Source organism: Sinocyclocheilus rhinocerous, unplaced genomic scaffold (assembly GCF_001515625.1).
Source record: "Sinocyclocheilus rhinocerous isolate Xijiao unplaced genomic scaffold, SAMN03320098_v1.1 scaffold1642, whole genome shotgun sequence".
Classification (NCBI taxonomy): Eukaryota; Metazoa; Chordata; class Actinopteri; order Cypriniformes; family Cyprinidae; genus Sinocyclocheilus; species Sinocyclocheilus rhinocerous.
This window is the reverse complement of record NW_015637575.1, coordinates 318,409-334,346: the sequence shown is the minus strand read 5'-3', so window position 1 is coordinate 334,346 and position 15,938 is coordinate 318,409. Positions and strand designations below refer to the sequence as shown.

General features: G+C 37.4%; 2 long non-coding RNA genes across 2 annotated transcripts in view; one reads left to right on the top strand and one right to left on the bottom strand.

Moving 5' to 3' along the window:
* Window positions 1-2,533: 2,533 nt before the first annotated feature.
* On the bottom strand, window positions 2,534-15,915 carry LOC107749076 (uncharacterized). The gene is made up of 3 exons (XR_001640990.1): window positions 15,842-15,915; window positions 15,203-15,205; window positions 2,534-2,545 (listed from the first exon to the last, which is right to left on the bottom strand). It is a non-coding gene; the product is annotated as an uncharacterized LOC107749076 (long non-coding RNA).
* Window positions 15,767-15,938, top strand: part of LOC107749077 (uncharacterized) — a 2,325-nt gene continuing 2,153 nt past the window's right edge. The window contains exon 1 of the long non-coding RNA XR_001640991.1: window positions 15,767-15,917. This is a non-coding gene — a long non-coding RNA (uncharacterized LOC107749077). The remainder of the gene's footprint in view (window positions 15,918-15,938) is intronic.

Below are 15,938 nucleotides of genomic sequence, written 5' to 3'. Positions count from 1 at the left end.
AAAGGAAAAATTGAAATCGCATCATATGACCCCTTTAAAGTTATGAAAGCAGAAAATAACCCTGTATGTTTTTTTTATATATTTATAAGATATGATACTGTTTAGGAACATCAAACAAGCAAGACTGACATTTTCCTAAATATCAGCACATAAGCACGAATGTGATACTGATTTTATACAGCAGTTCAACAAACAAATACATATTAAGTGAGTTACATTTTAGACAATAGTGTCTTTTTTTGTTTCGTTGTAAAAAATCGTATAAAAAGGGAAAAAAAACAGATCAGAAAAAAAACATTTGTGAGTCTCACTCATAGCAACACTGCGGTGTTCAATTCCTGAATGAATCTGCTTTGAAAAAAACATTTGAGTCAATGATTCAATGATCCATTCATAATGACAGTCAACTTGCTTTGTTTCGAAATGAATCAGCCATTGTGAAAGAATCATTTGAACGAATGATTCAATGAATCACTCATTTAGACAGGAACTTGCCACCACCTACTGGTGGTTTTAGTGTCATATTTATTTATCCAAACCAGTACCAGAACAAAAACACACTTGGCAAAATAGTTTATCGTTATTGAAAAATCCCCCCCAAAAAATAGAGATACAATTTTTGTCAATATCACACACCACCACCACATAGCAATGCCTCTAGAACAGCAGCATTGTGACGGTGAGTTTTGCACATGCAAGCACCTGCCACAATGTCTTCAGAATGTCAAAATATAGTTATATTTTGCTGTTTGAACAGAAACTGTTCAAATCATAAATTCATTGACTTTTCAATCTCATCTATGTAATATACATTAGGGGGAAAATCCATTATTGCAGCTCATTCTTCGGAACAAGTACATGTCAAACCAGTCATTCAAAACAGCAAATGTGTCTCTCCTTATACAAGGACATAAATAATTGAAATTGCTTCACTAGCAAACACATATCACCAGAAACAACTGCTAAAGGAATTCACTGTTAACATTCAGAGCTTGCAATTCCAAGTGTCAATCAAATATATATTAACTATCATCAATATTCATTAAATTCTTTCAGCAGAAGACAAAGACTACGGAGAACGGTCTAAAAAAAAAAAAAAAAAAAAAAGAGAAATTGAAGTGTCTTCATTTTGTTCTTAATGACCGTAGAGCACAGAAAACAATGACTTTAATAAGCACTTGAGGACAAGAGTTTTGTCCAACTAAAGGCGAAAAATGTGTTTGAAAGGTAAGTGACAAATGAACAGAAAAACATAGTGTTTTCTTCTCTGTAGTCTGTATTATAATTAAGATGTCCATAAATGCTTTTACAGCGGAAGCCTCTCCTCTTTTGGGTATATGCGGTGCATAATCTTTGTGACAGACAGATTACTGGTATAAGGAAGGGATTTTTTTTTTATATATAAAATATTCTTTTGAAATAAGAATGGTTGATATTAAAATCAATAATTAATTAAATAATCAGAAATCAAAATACAGAAAAACGCAAGATTCCAATCATCTTATGGAGGTTGCATATTCTTAACAATATTTCGGAAAAGCAAGTATTTTGTATTTCCTTTTAATAAATTCAGCCTACTGTGTTTTAATGCATTTAGGCTATGTTTAGTATCTTTACCAATGGTAAAGATACTAAACATAACCCTAAATGAATTATTTTAACATTAATTATAACATACACATAAAAATATAAAACCTTATTTTTTACTTTGAATTTCTACTTTTACACCAACAACAGCAGCAGCATGTAGTGTATATACACTAGAATTTAAAAGTTTGGTGTCAGCAGGATTTAAAATGACTGTTTTCGATTTTAATATATTTTAAAATGTAAAGTATTTTTGTGATAGCAAAGCTGAATTTTCAGCAGCAATTCCTCCAGTATTCAGTGTCACATGATCCATCAGAAATCACTCAAGAAACATTTCTTATTATTATCAGTTTTGAAAACCTCTGTGCTGCCTAAAATTGTGGAAACTGTGATGCATTTTTTTCAGAATTCATTTATGAGAAAGCTCAAAAGAAAAACATTTATTTGATATAAGCGTTTCTAACATAAATGTCTTTACTGTCACTTTTGATGGATTTAATGTGTACTTACTGTACACACAGTCACACAGAGAGGTCAATGTACCTGCATGTTCTCCCGGTGAGCACTGCCATGATTGTTGTCTGTGATGATACAGAGAGACTGAAGGAAAATCGCATTTACTTTACCACACTAGCACTGTGTTTGCAGTCAACGCAACGGTTAATTATAAAGAAACACTCGAACACCTGAATATGCAAAGCCTAATAACTAAATTAAGGGTGCGCCTGTGTCGCCACAGCTTGTGTGATTGTATAATATCAACGAGTGTGCCGATTCTTCTTAAACTGACTAGTCAAACAAAAAGCTTAAGCATTTAAATTATTAACAACAATTAAACACTGATTAATCATTAGCGTCCCTATTTAAAATGACCGAAACAAGTCTAGTAGAATTCAGATGCGATATCCGCAAAGTGCGTGTGTGTTAAAGCGAGGAACGCCAACATGAATAACACCTATTGTTTGGCTTGGATCACAGAGTGACAGATGTACCGAGATTAAAGAATGTCACAATATTCCTCTCTTCGTGTGACTGTGTATTTGGGCCACACTTTCCACACAAACCCTCACTCTCTGCAGGCAGTGAAACAGCCTAAACAGTCTGGCTCCGGTTGGAGCCCATTGCTTTAGACGGAGAGAAAGAGAGAGGGAGAGAGAGAGAGAATTAGACGTCAGTGATTAATGCATTCCACAGCACTGCTCTCCCGCAGCATAAAAGAATGGTACAGACAATAAGAAGTCCTAAGACCTTACAATAACAACCAAAACATGCCCACAAAACCTACAGATGTAAACACCATGGCGTTCATTATAACATCACCTTCTAATACACATACAACTACTCTTACACATTTACTTTTTTTTAAATAACACAAGAACATTTACAAAGGCGGTCAGCTGACGTCAATCCTCATTTGCATATAAATGAGGGAGTGGAATGCTGATCTCTATCTACAGCCTGGCAGTGACCTATTAGAGCCGACTGGAGAGATTTCCTCATAAACCCATCAGACCTGCTGACACACACACACACACACACACACAGAGGGCTTTCTTTGTAAATTAGCAAAGTAGCTGTACTAGCTGATTGGTGATACTTATCAATGAGATGTACTTTCTTTTACTGGTAAATGTTTTCTATCTTATTTTATTTATTTGTTTATTTATCTATTTTTAATTAATGTATCATTTTATGTATTCATTATGTATTCATATTTATATATATTTTTTTTACATTGTTGATTTTGTTTTTTTGTATGTTTTTCACCTCTTCCTGATTGTTACGTTTTGTGTAGATGTTCTTTAATGTTCTCCTGAATTTTTTGTTTTATTAAAAAAAAGAAAGAATAATAATTAGGCCATTGTGATGTTGCTAGGTAATTTTCCCCGACTGCCATAGTAGTAGTGTAATTGCCATAGTAGAACTGGTCATCCTCTTCAGTTGTACATGTACCACCCTGACACTGGCTTCAATAAAGAATATAAGCATTAATGTGCGATAAAAATGCCAGAGTAAAAAAAAGAAAGAAAAGAAAACAAAAATAGAGACAGAAAGAAAAATAGAGAAAAAGAGACCGAATGCCTTTGGGCCAAGTAGTGTTTGTTTTTTTCATGAGAAAACCACCAATGTGGCTGGCCAATTCCCCCTTAGGCTACGAGAACCCAGCTTTTTGAAACAATAACCCTGGTGGAGCTACTGCAGGATGGCTGTTGGCATTCCCACGTCCGCAGCCTGCCGCCCGGATACAGCTCATCCAGCATAATGGCCTGAGAAGTTGCACCTTGGGGAGTTAGACTTCCATTTAGAGGTTAGGGGAAATATTCTGACAGTTCTGAAGGAGATGTTCTGCTCCAGAGGACATGGATGAAAGCTATAAAAGGTGGGATCCAGTGGGTTTGGCAGAGCTGCTTCTGGGTCAGCTCTGACTTAGCGGTTAATAATTTTAACTTGGCTATTAATAAAGTTTGATATTGAATGGAGAAAACCAATCGAGGACCAGGGTTGTGGGGTAACCAAAAACTAGGACACTGTACTTTTATGAACTATTATAATCTTACATAAAAATCAGATGATAAAAATGAGACATCATTCAGCCTTTATCAATGAATGCCTGCTTTTAAAGGGATAGTTCACCCAAAAATGAAAATTCTGTCATCATTTACTCACCCTCGTGTCATTCCAAACCTGTAGAACTTCTGTGGAACACAAACACATTTAACCTAATGTACCTTTTAGCTTTTGGGTACCGCCCCAGAGTGACAGCTTTGTACCTTTTTTTTTTTTTCTAAGAGTGTACAGACAAAAAAAAAACACTGAGAAATGTGTGTTCCACAGATGAAATATAGTCATACAGGTTTAAAGCGAAATTAGAGTAAATGATAGCAGAAGTTCAATTTTTTGCTGAACGCTCTCTTTAATAGCATAAAACTATTTATTGTCCGCAGGTTCATTTCTGAAAATAGCACTAATGAGCACGTCAGCATATGAACTGAAGCAAAAGGAAACACTGTTCCACAAAGCACACTGTATCACATTACGCTACCACTCTACAAGTTACAGCTGAACGATAACAACATTAACATTTAATGGGAAAGCAATCTGGGTATTTTTGTCATAGCTGCACTTGAGAATGCGAGCAGGAGAAAGTAGGCAGGCAGACTGGGTTAAAGTTTTATTGAAAGGGACCACTCATCAAGATACTAACGTAGCCGCCTGGAAACATTCGTCAGATTATCATGACTGAGGCAATGTATGCAGACAGCCGATTTAATTAAGATAAGACCAGAGTGCTAAGTGTTAACAAACACCATGATAGCAAATGGATGCAGGATATCTGCACGCTCCTGAAATAAAAAGCATCAATATTTATACAGCCAACACCTTGTATATATGGCCATTCACATATCAGACATCACTCTGATGTCTGATTACAAGCAGGAAATCAAATCTAGATTAAAAAGAAAAAAGTAAAATATATGGTATTTAAATTGGTAAATGGTATTTAAAGAGTCTGTGGAATAAGATAAGATACTAATCTGCGAGTAGACTAGTATCTTATTGCTTAGAAAAGTAATAATACTTCTCTCTTCAACAAGCTATTTGATTTCTCATTCAGGTCCATCGCACCACAGGTGCAGCATAAACAACACATGAGAGTTTAATATTTAGGGTTAGGGGTTTCTTCAAATCCCTAACATTAAGTATGAGCAATAAATGTAGTCATACTTGTCTTGGCAAACACCACTAATTAAGAAAACACAATGCTTGCAACCCATTTGGAAAGCATTTCTTTAAGCTCTCCGCAGGGAGTGGTGTCGTCTTTACCAGGAATACAAAATTAAATGTGACTCCAGAGTAATGTTAGCTTGCTTTGAGACATTCATGTTTCCACTTCGCCAACTCATGCAGAACACATGCACAGACATGCTACGAAACAGAAAATTAAGGGCAACTTCCAACATGCAGGTCAATGCTTAAACAGTAATTACAAGAGAGAGAAAGTAGGAGGGAGAGAGAGGGCGTCGACATAGACAGAAGAACATCAGAGGAGAGAGTGGATGAGCAATGGAGAGAGACAATTGGCAGTGGGGTGTGATGGGAACTGAACTTTGCTCCAGGCATAAAGCAGACTCATCATTATTCAAATAATTTTTACTAGCTTTCCTTACTCAGCGCTAAAAACACAGGCTGGGCTCCGATTTTTCACAGACAGAGGCTGCGTTTCTTTTAGTGACAGCAAGTCACAGTAGACATCATTTTAATTTGACAAAAACGAGTCTGTGAAAGACAGAAGTTCAATATGTCATGCTGTCCTAAGGCTGGGCATCATATCTAAAAGCTCAGTTTTTGAGATTTTTTGGTCGACTTGAAAATTTTAAAGAGACATATTTTCAACTAATAATAATAATCAACAACCAAGTACACCACTGTCTGTCATTTTCAAAGTGTCATCAAATGAAAAAAGTATAGCATGCCAAGCAGAACACAACAGTACAATGTATTTTCAACTTTTCATCAAATGAATGATTGACCCAGGTACAAAATTGTACAATGTATTTTCAATTGTCTGAAATCATCTGAGAAAATTTTAGTCGGACTAATGACTTTGTTTTGGTCCAACTGAAATCAAACTTTTAATTCAATTTTCTACTACAGTATTAAAGCAGCCAGGGGTTAAAGTTCTCTGGTTCTCTGGTTAAACCTGGTGTAGGATCCTGGTGCACCATGCGTAAAGAGTGAATTATGTAAAAGTGTTTTTCCTCAAAAATCTAGCATGTGCTACACTCAAAGCTCTCATTTTAAAGATTTATCTTGCTGAAAAGGATGATAAGACATTATTCAAACAGAGGACAATGTTGTGCAAATCCCCTCCACGTCTGTCAATATAACTAGACCAATGTACAGAGAAGAAATCAGACAATACACCTGCATACCAGGCAAGCCGAAGAGCATTCCATGTGCTTTCTCAGATTCAGGCCGGTGTTAATCAGCAGTTTGGGCTGAGACCGTTGGAGCATGCTTGGCCCTCCCCACCGGGGGCCTCTGTGTATGGAGCCCATTGTCTTCCAACATTAACAGACACAGAAGCATGAGTCACCTTCAAATCGTGTCTAGGTATTACCTACCTCATCCAATCAGAATGCTGGGAAAGGTGAAGACCAAGCACCTCTACGGCAACGTCGGCATGGTAATGCTTGAAGGCGCATACTTGAGGTGAAGCCTAACTGCGGTCTCATGGTTGGGATTTCAGAAGTTTACCCAAAATAAACAAAAAAAAAAACACTTCTTAATGTGTGTCTAACAAAAACACAGCTGGTCTTCCTTTGGTTGACATGGGTAATTAACGCCCACTAGTTATATTAGTGTTAAGTACATACTCCCTAGCTATCATTGGCCAACAACTTCTTCGAGTTTACCAAACCCTAAAAAAGATGACAGCAAACAGTCAAAACATATGATTATGAGTGAATCACATGCAAGGCACATAATAATCATCCAGTCAGATTGTTAGCAATAGCTAGAAGAATGCTAAAACAAAGGTATTAGCCAATCTTTGATATGACATTCGCCGCTGCTATTATAATAAACAGAGACTGGTAATGTAAATAGGCCAAAGTCGTCTCTCCAGTAATAAAATATCTTGTTTTTCCATTAGCAGATGTAAACTAAGGACAGTAACTTCATTAGAGGAAGTATATAAGGTCATCTGGCTGGCATCTGACACTGTAGTAAATGGGGAGAGTGAAATGTAATATTATTGCCATTGTCTGTCGCATATCCTGAGTCTGGTGCTTTAGTTGTGATTGGCTCTGTCCCAGTTGAGGGGATGAATGTTTAGATCTCTCATTCTCTGTCCTCCTCTCTCATTTAGGCAAAACCCACATAGTCAGTGTGTTTACTAGACAGTGCAGTTTATTTCTCTGTTCCAAATGAATTACCTACTGCATACAGGCAGCTGCCTTCAAAGGTAGTACTCTAACTATTATGAAACCTTATAATTGACGAATTTGGAACACTCTACATTACAGTGACTTAGACGATGTGACTCAATATATTTCAATAGAGTCTGGCGTTAACATGCTGCAAAGCTAAAAGGGTGAAACTATTTACAAAAATTATTTAAAAATGTAAAAATGCATGGCACATACACAAATACTGATTAGAAGAAAACATTCTACTTCCAGTTTTGTTTATTCACACTTTCAGTACTGAACTTGAATGTATTTTTTCACTGAGCTTGTCACAATGCAACATGGGATTGCATTCTCGTTCATATAGAGAGATCGTTAGACGGTTATATGAGGAATAGAGGTTACGATTTCATAATGTAACAGAAGTAGCAACAGATCTTTTGTTTCTCATTGGGGGTGAAACAAGAACAGTGAAACAGACTCTGAAAACCTAAGAAAAATAAAATTGGGCACAATGACTTCAGTTTTTTCCTTGTTTAACTGAAGAAATTTCTCGCACATCCAACTGTTAATTTCAACAAGTCCAAACTCCAATCGCAGAATCAACAAAGAGAGGTCGAGGAGGGGAGGATGGGGAGAAAAATAAAAAGCTCAAAGAAGAATGCAGAAGGAAGCCATTAAAATCAATACGGACATGATGAAAATTCTCTTCCAGTTTTGTTTATTCACACTTTCAGTACTGAACTTGAATGTATTTTTTCACTGAGCTTGTCACAATGCAACATGGGATTGCATTCTCGTTCATATAGAGAGATCGTTAGACGGTTATATGAGGAATAGAGGTTACGATTTCATAATGTAACAGAAGTAGCAACAGATCTTTTGTTTCTCATTGGGGGTGAAACAAGAACAGTGAAACAGACTCTGAAAACCTAAGAAAAATAAAATTGGGCATTTAGGATGAGCATGAGCAGACAAGAATAAACAGTTTGTCTGTAAATTAAACAAGTCCAAACTCCAATCGCAGAATCAACAAAGACAGGTCGAGGAGGGGAGGATGGGGAGAAAAATAAAAAGCTCAAAGAAGAATGCAGAAGGAAGCCATTAAAATCAATACGGACATGATGAAAATTCAAGATGAATATCCCGTGAAAACAGGGCTGTGTGATGGTTATGCATCATTTAGGGCCTGACTCTCACTGAAGAAAGGACAGAAAGGGCCAGCTTACAGAATATCTGACAAAAAAATAAATGAGTTAGGAAAACCAATCAACTGTGAACAAAAGCTGGAGACTCTAAACAACTGAAGGTGTATTATCCAAGATGAAGATCAGACAAAGATCAATAGGTTTAAAACAAAGTTTAAAGGGAGGTTTGAGTTACAGTAGGAAAGGAAATTAAATGGGAGGATAAAGGGGAATTCCTAAACTTTAATCTTAATGTCAATCCATTACTAGAAGCAGGATACAACCCTTTCTCTCCCTCTCTGGGCAACAGCAACCCATCTGGAATATCAACCCTGTCAATCATCAGAGCAACATGCCAATCAAAGATAGATCACTCACTGCATGACTGACCCTGTGATCCCAATCTATGCTAGTTCATTTAAATAAACAGAGACAACAGGTCTTAAATTAACAAGAATATAGTCATTATGGTTAAAAAATAATCATGAGACAATAACTCACAAAATAGCCTTACGCTCAGACCAAACCTAAAGCCTGCAATAACTACTTTGAAGAGAATGCTGAACAATAACAGTTGGCTTTTTGTTGGCATGAATTTTCAGGGACTGTCATCAATATGTAGCCGGCCATTCTACAAGTTTTTCGTGAAATACCCTGAGTAAACCCTCACAAGCTAAAGTTTGGGTGAGTTCACTGAGTCTGGTCCACAGAGAGCAGGATTAGGTTGTTCACACGGATTACTACCGCTCAATGGAGCAGGAAGTGCAAGTAAGCAGTTGCATCGTTCACAAATGATCCCATTTCACTTTTAAATGTTTAGAAAGGAACAACTTAAAGTCAACTTGTTAAGGCATTCACAACCCATTGTACTAGAGGTCTGCGCGGGACTGTTTTTTTAGTCCCGCTCCCGCAAGGTTCTATTCCGCACCCACCCGCTCCCGCTATATATTCACTCTTTGTTCACCCGCTGTCCGCTTAGAATAATTTTCTTCCCGACCCGACCGTTCCCGCTAAATTTAGATCTGGTTTCCAGAATCTCACATTTAAATTTCCACTACTGAAATAAAGAGAGATGACAAATAAAATTGTCTTGTCAAAATACTAAATTCGTTTGACATTTTTCTGTTAACACAGTAGGAAGTGTGGCAGAGAAAAATAAATAAATAGGACATCTTTAATTTAAAATGATAGGCTAAGTAGAATATAAACAAAACCGAGTTGAACGTCCTTCAATGAAAGCGCATCCACACTTTGCTCCATCCTTATTCTGCTCTGTCACTCATCGACAACCTGCCTGTTCTGTCTGAGGGCCGTATATTTACCACAGGTACAGCCTGCTCTGAGCATCGTTATGCACATGCTGTGCACAGACCACGCAAACAAAACACGTGACGTTTAAAGCATGCGTGCAGCACGTGCATAACAGTCCTGAGCGCATGCTGTACCGGTGATCAATAATAATAAAGCGCAGATATGCTGTTCTAAATGGACGTCGGGAACGGGATATTGTTAGACCGCCCGCTCCCGTTCAAATTACACCAGAGTTACCGACCGCTACCGCGTTTTATTCGGGAATTTAATCCCGCGGCGCAAAAAATCCGGTCGGGTCCCGTGGTTCCTGCGGGAGAGCCGCGGGAATGCAGACCTCTACATTGTACTTCCTTAATATGACAAATTTCAGAGAGAAAAAAAATGTAGGTCATTGAGAATTGATTAGAACATGAAAAAGATAAGTCATAGCAGAATTCCACCAGGTGGTTATCATTTAAGGGACACTGATGATGTACACCAAAAAAGATCTTGGAAAAAAAATAAATAAAAATTTAATTAATTAAAAATTTAAAAAAGTAATTTTGTAATCTTTCGTTTAAAATGTATAAACTTTTTCTTTGGAATAATGTGCACCAATGAATCACACATACCTTAAAAAAAAATGATTTCATGATGTTTTCTGAGAGCACACATCCGAAGCACACGGACAGAAAGCGGCTGTCACAGCATGTGAGTACTAAACTAAGTTCTCATTCACACACAAGTTTACGTTAAAAACACCCTTTGCCACGTCACCAAGTGAGCAAAATCAAACGCGCTCGTTTTCTCAGACGCTTGCAGAAAAAGGCTTACGAAAACAAAGTTACTGGGTTAACCTATTTCACGTTTCCTTGGTTGGTAGATGCACCGGGGACCTGATTATAGCATTTAAAACCTGGAAAAGTCAGATTTTCATGATATGTCACCTTTAAGCACGAAGTTACCTGTCACTTATGACAATAAACAGCGCTCAGCTCTGGGCGTGTGAACATTATCAACATTCCTGCACCTGATTCTATGATTGTTTGGTTGATAACATGCTGTTGCTAAAGCACCATAGTTAATCTGCAGCATAAATGTAATGACTGATATTCCAGGCAATGACGTAGAGCTGCCACATCACCCTAAACTCATCCCCTGCTACAAAGGAAATCCAGTGGTTGGGAACAATGACTCTGCTCCTGTTTGCTATCTTTGAAGCCTCTTCTGACTCACGCTTCTGGAAGGCCTGAAGATTAGCAGGTGTTGACCAGGGAGTTGACCCCCCCTAACCTCTCACGTCAATTGTGGTCTAGAGGTTAACAGGCGTGGCCCGAACAAAGGCACGGAAACAAGACCTTGTGCCCGTCAAGGTGAAAGGCATATTTAAGCATTTGCCCAATCACACGGTGAAGGCTGATAAAGGTGAACACCTCCAGCATAGAAACTTACACAACAACTGCAGGACAATTCAAATGAATGGGTTGAGAAATAGCAAATAGATAGTGAGGTGAATGTATAAATAGTGTGGGTAATGTTTATATGGTTGCCATTGAATGGGACGCTACATTTTATTCAAAATTCATTGGATATTGACTAAATAGCTTCCATATATTTTGGTTTTAATAAGAAATAGGCAATAATGAACTTCCTGTCATCCTCTGATTCCTATTCTTTCCAACAACAAAGCATTTGAATTCAAACTAAGTTATAATTACAACATTTTAAGTGGGAAGTAGGACATTTCTGATAGCACATGAAGGCAGCATGAGAATGGGGCAGTGATGTGAGAAGGTCAGCCTAACGGATAGGACTACTTCAACTGTTATGCAAAAATTCATTCCAAGAAAACTAGAGGTATGTGCTTCACAGGATAACCCTGTGGCAGCATAACTGTTGTTCTTTTAGATAATTCTTGATCAAGCTCTCACTGTCCATGGACTTTTGGTAGCACATTTTCATTTGATGCCCTGAGTTACATTTCAAAGCGTCTCTGCTCTTCTTTTGTCTTTTGATGTGTCCACAGATACTCTTCCTCAAAGCAGGTCTCTGGGGATTGTATTTGGCTTCCTCAAACACTGAGGTATGTGGTATGCAAGAAGTTGTGGAACTTAGAAATGATTCACATTCTTTAAGGCCTTTGGTCAAACAAATCATACCAGTTAACGATGCAGAGTCAAGACACAAATGCCACTTTAATGAAGGAAAGTCAACTTAAATCTTTAATCAAGCTTAGAAATGCATACAATGATAAAAGGTCATGTTTCTTAATTGTTCTGCACATTTCTACATTCTTTAAGGCTGTTATTCCATAATGTGACTCAAAACAAGGAGAAGATGATAAATGGTGTGTTTTATTTCAATGCCCCACTGGCATTCGGTGTCATAGCTTGGCAACTATGCAAACATTTATTTGAGATCAAAGTCTAAGGTGTAACCATGGAGATACTGGAGAACTTATAACTATGATGCCTTGGGTGAACTGACAAAAATATGAAAGCAACTTGGAGCTGTGCTTGTCTTTGCAAAACTTGCCACCACTGAGCTACGAAGTTGTATGGAAGGAGACAAGGAATTGCTATGCAACTGCTAAGGTGTTGTGAGTGGATTTTAGTGTGCTGCTATGCAGTTGCTAGTGTTTTGGGTGTTTCTATGACATTACTAAGTAGTTGCCAGGGTTTTGTGAGTGGTTGTTTAAAACAATAGAGTCCACATCAAAAGAGTCAACATCAAAGTCTCTATAGCTATGTTTCCATCACCCTGTTTTAATGCGCATTTTGAAGTATTGCATGAGAAACGAGTGATTGAAATGGCAAATTTCGAAAATAAATCCCTTAATTCGCAAAAATGTTTTTACGCTCGCTTGAGGTGGTTTTTGATTTGTGCGTAAAAGGGTTAATGCGAATAATGGAAACGCATTTTGCGAATAAATCCAGCATGAGCGTTCAAAAAAGTCATGTGACTTTGCGCTATGGGACAGCATAACCTGACTAACCAGCGGACCGATTTAGTTGCACAGCATCTGAAATGTTGTCATGGTCATTCTGAAGTGCCCAAGCAAAGTCTGTCGTCACACTGCCTCCCAGAACGGTCTACCACGACTGCGTTCCCAAACAGCTGACATTCAGCACCGAAAGCTAGTCCGCATTTATTGTGTTTCGTCTGCTCACTCAAAGCGCAAGTAATTTATTATATTTGAGAATAATTATATTCAGTGGCTTCTCTTACTTTTCTTATTTAGTGCCAGTTTATCAGGAAGTGGCGATTTTGTTCTCTCTGACTCGTTGGATGGAAACAGTGCTTGTTCGCAAATGTTTTATGCGATATTCCAATTTTGCGCACAAGTTAAATTCGCAACTTTGGATGGAAACCCGGCTTATGATAGTCTGCTCTCTAGATATGGTTCAGGATCCTCCTTCAATGCAAGTACTTTCAATGTACTTCACTTTTCACTCGTTTCATCATACGGCAAACAAAATCCAGATTATTTAGAAAAGTAATAGCACTGATAATCAGTTTGATTTACTTTTCTACTCTAAAAAAAAATAGCACCAAACAACACATTACCAATGTACGTTCAACAGGAAACATTGGTATCTGCAGTGCAAATGATCTAAATTATATTTCAATTTTAAAAGCAATATTCACATGATTTATTAACTTTTTTTTTTACAAAAAAAGCCATTCATGTGTTACAGAAATGGTTGAAACATTTCATTGTACACTAAATTAACATTATTAAAATATTGTTGTAGTAGTTTTTTTATTGTTGTAGCCTAATAATTATTTTGTCATCACTCCATCATTGTGCTAGAAATACAACAATTCAAAATTGGTTCTGAATATGGTTAAAGGACACTTAAAATTATTGGTCATAAAAACAAACATACACTGAACAAAATTATAAACGCAACACTTTTGTTTAATAATCATGCTGTCTAATCAGCATCTTGATATGCCACACCTGTGAGGTTGATGGATTATCTCGGCAAAGGAGAAGTGCTCACTAACACAGATTTAGACAGATTTGTGAACAATATTTGAGAGAAATAGGCCTTTTGTGTACATAGAAAAGTCTTAGATCTTTGAGTTCAGCTCATGAAAAATGGGGGCAAAAACAAAAGGGTTGCGTTTATAATTTTGTTCAGTGTATATGTATAAACATAAAAAAGAATATCACTCTTAAAGCATACCTTCCTCAACATTACTCATTGGGCATAATTTATGTCCAAATAAACAAACAGTGCGAGACGAGATGAGTTACATCAATAACTTTAATACTCATAAGGTTAATGGTTCATTCAAATTGCCTTGACATGAATACTGCATGAATACTAAAAACAACTGTGGAGATATGAACTACTGTAATAATGACTCAAATATGTTATTTTCTGTGTTTCTGCTCTTTGCTCCTATAATAAACAAGTATCTTGTATCAGGTGAAACTGATTTGAGATCCTGAAATACCAACTTATCAGCATGCTTTACACCACATGACAGAAAGAGAAAACAGACACTGTGAGAGATGAGAGATGGAGGGGGACAAGATCAAAGGATGATAGTAAGAAAAGAAAAATAGAAAGCAAAAAGCGAGCTGGTTTGTCTTGTAGTGCAATGGTGAATGTAAGCAGAGAGGCTAATGCCTAATCATGCAGAGTGGCCTGGTTTTACCACTGACTCATACCAAGCACCCTGCTGAAAGGAATGTTCACGAACAACTACTGGCCAAATCCACTCCATTATATGATCATTGTTTCTGCTCGCACACAATCAAAGCTAACGGGCAGCCGTGTAAATAATCGCTGTGTGACAAAGTGTTAGCCGATATCATTAAAAACACGCTGGCATCTCTCTCCGAGAGTTCTGCACTTGTTTGAAGAATACACATTGAATAAACATTTTTCACATTGCCCACTGGTCAATGTGTTTGTGCTCCCTGTTGAACACAGATTGACAAAGTGAAAGTGTTACAGTTACTGTACCAGATACACTATTAACCTAACTAGTTTTTCAGTAGCCTGACAGTAGCCCAGCTATTTCCAGAAACATATATATTTTTTCAAAGAACAGTGGTGCAGTGTGACAAAATGCTAGATCACCTCTTTTATTTTATTTTTTTGGTGTAATCAAATGCACTCCATACCCTCTCACATATGCATCATTGGCAGCACTTTCTATGTGTGGATTTACCACTCCAGCTGCTGCAGTGAATAAAACCTGGACTGCCTCCAGCCTTTTGAAACGGGAGTCCTTCTTTTTCTTGCAGTTAAAAAAATAACCTCCAGGAGTCGTCATAGTTACAGATGACAACGGGGGCCACTCATTCACTCCAGGGGCATACATTTTGTCCAGGTGTTTATGGGAACTGTAGTATGTCACACTAAATGTGGGTCATCGGCAGGGCTCACTGTAAACCTTGATGATGAGCCAGAAGTTACTCCAGTTGGAGATCTTGGCTTCACTACATGGTCTTTACTTTTTGATGCCTTGTGGCTTCATTTGATAAAAAAAAAAAAAAAAAAAAGATTAATCAATTCTGGTTCTATTTAGTTGTATTTAGTGTAAACTGATCTGCAAAAAATTAACACGAGATCCCTCTATTTTTATAATTTGTCATTATATATTTTAGGGATGTCAATTTTCGATCATTTCCATGATCGATTGTCGTTTAAATTAATGATCAATTAATCGGTAACTTTAATGCAGCAAAAATCCTCTATTGCAGCAGCACGCAGTCACCGGCATGAAAGGATGTGCAAAAGCCACTCAAACAAACAGAATGCGCGTTGTCATCCTTTCCTTTCCGTGAAATTGTTTATGGAATATGAAAGCAAATTGTTATTTTTATTTTAGGCCTATTACTTACATAGGCTACACATTTTCCTTAAAGCATCCCATTTTGTCCCAGGGCTTGAAAACCTGTGCCTAGGCTAGTTAGGTCCATGCAGAAACTTGTGAA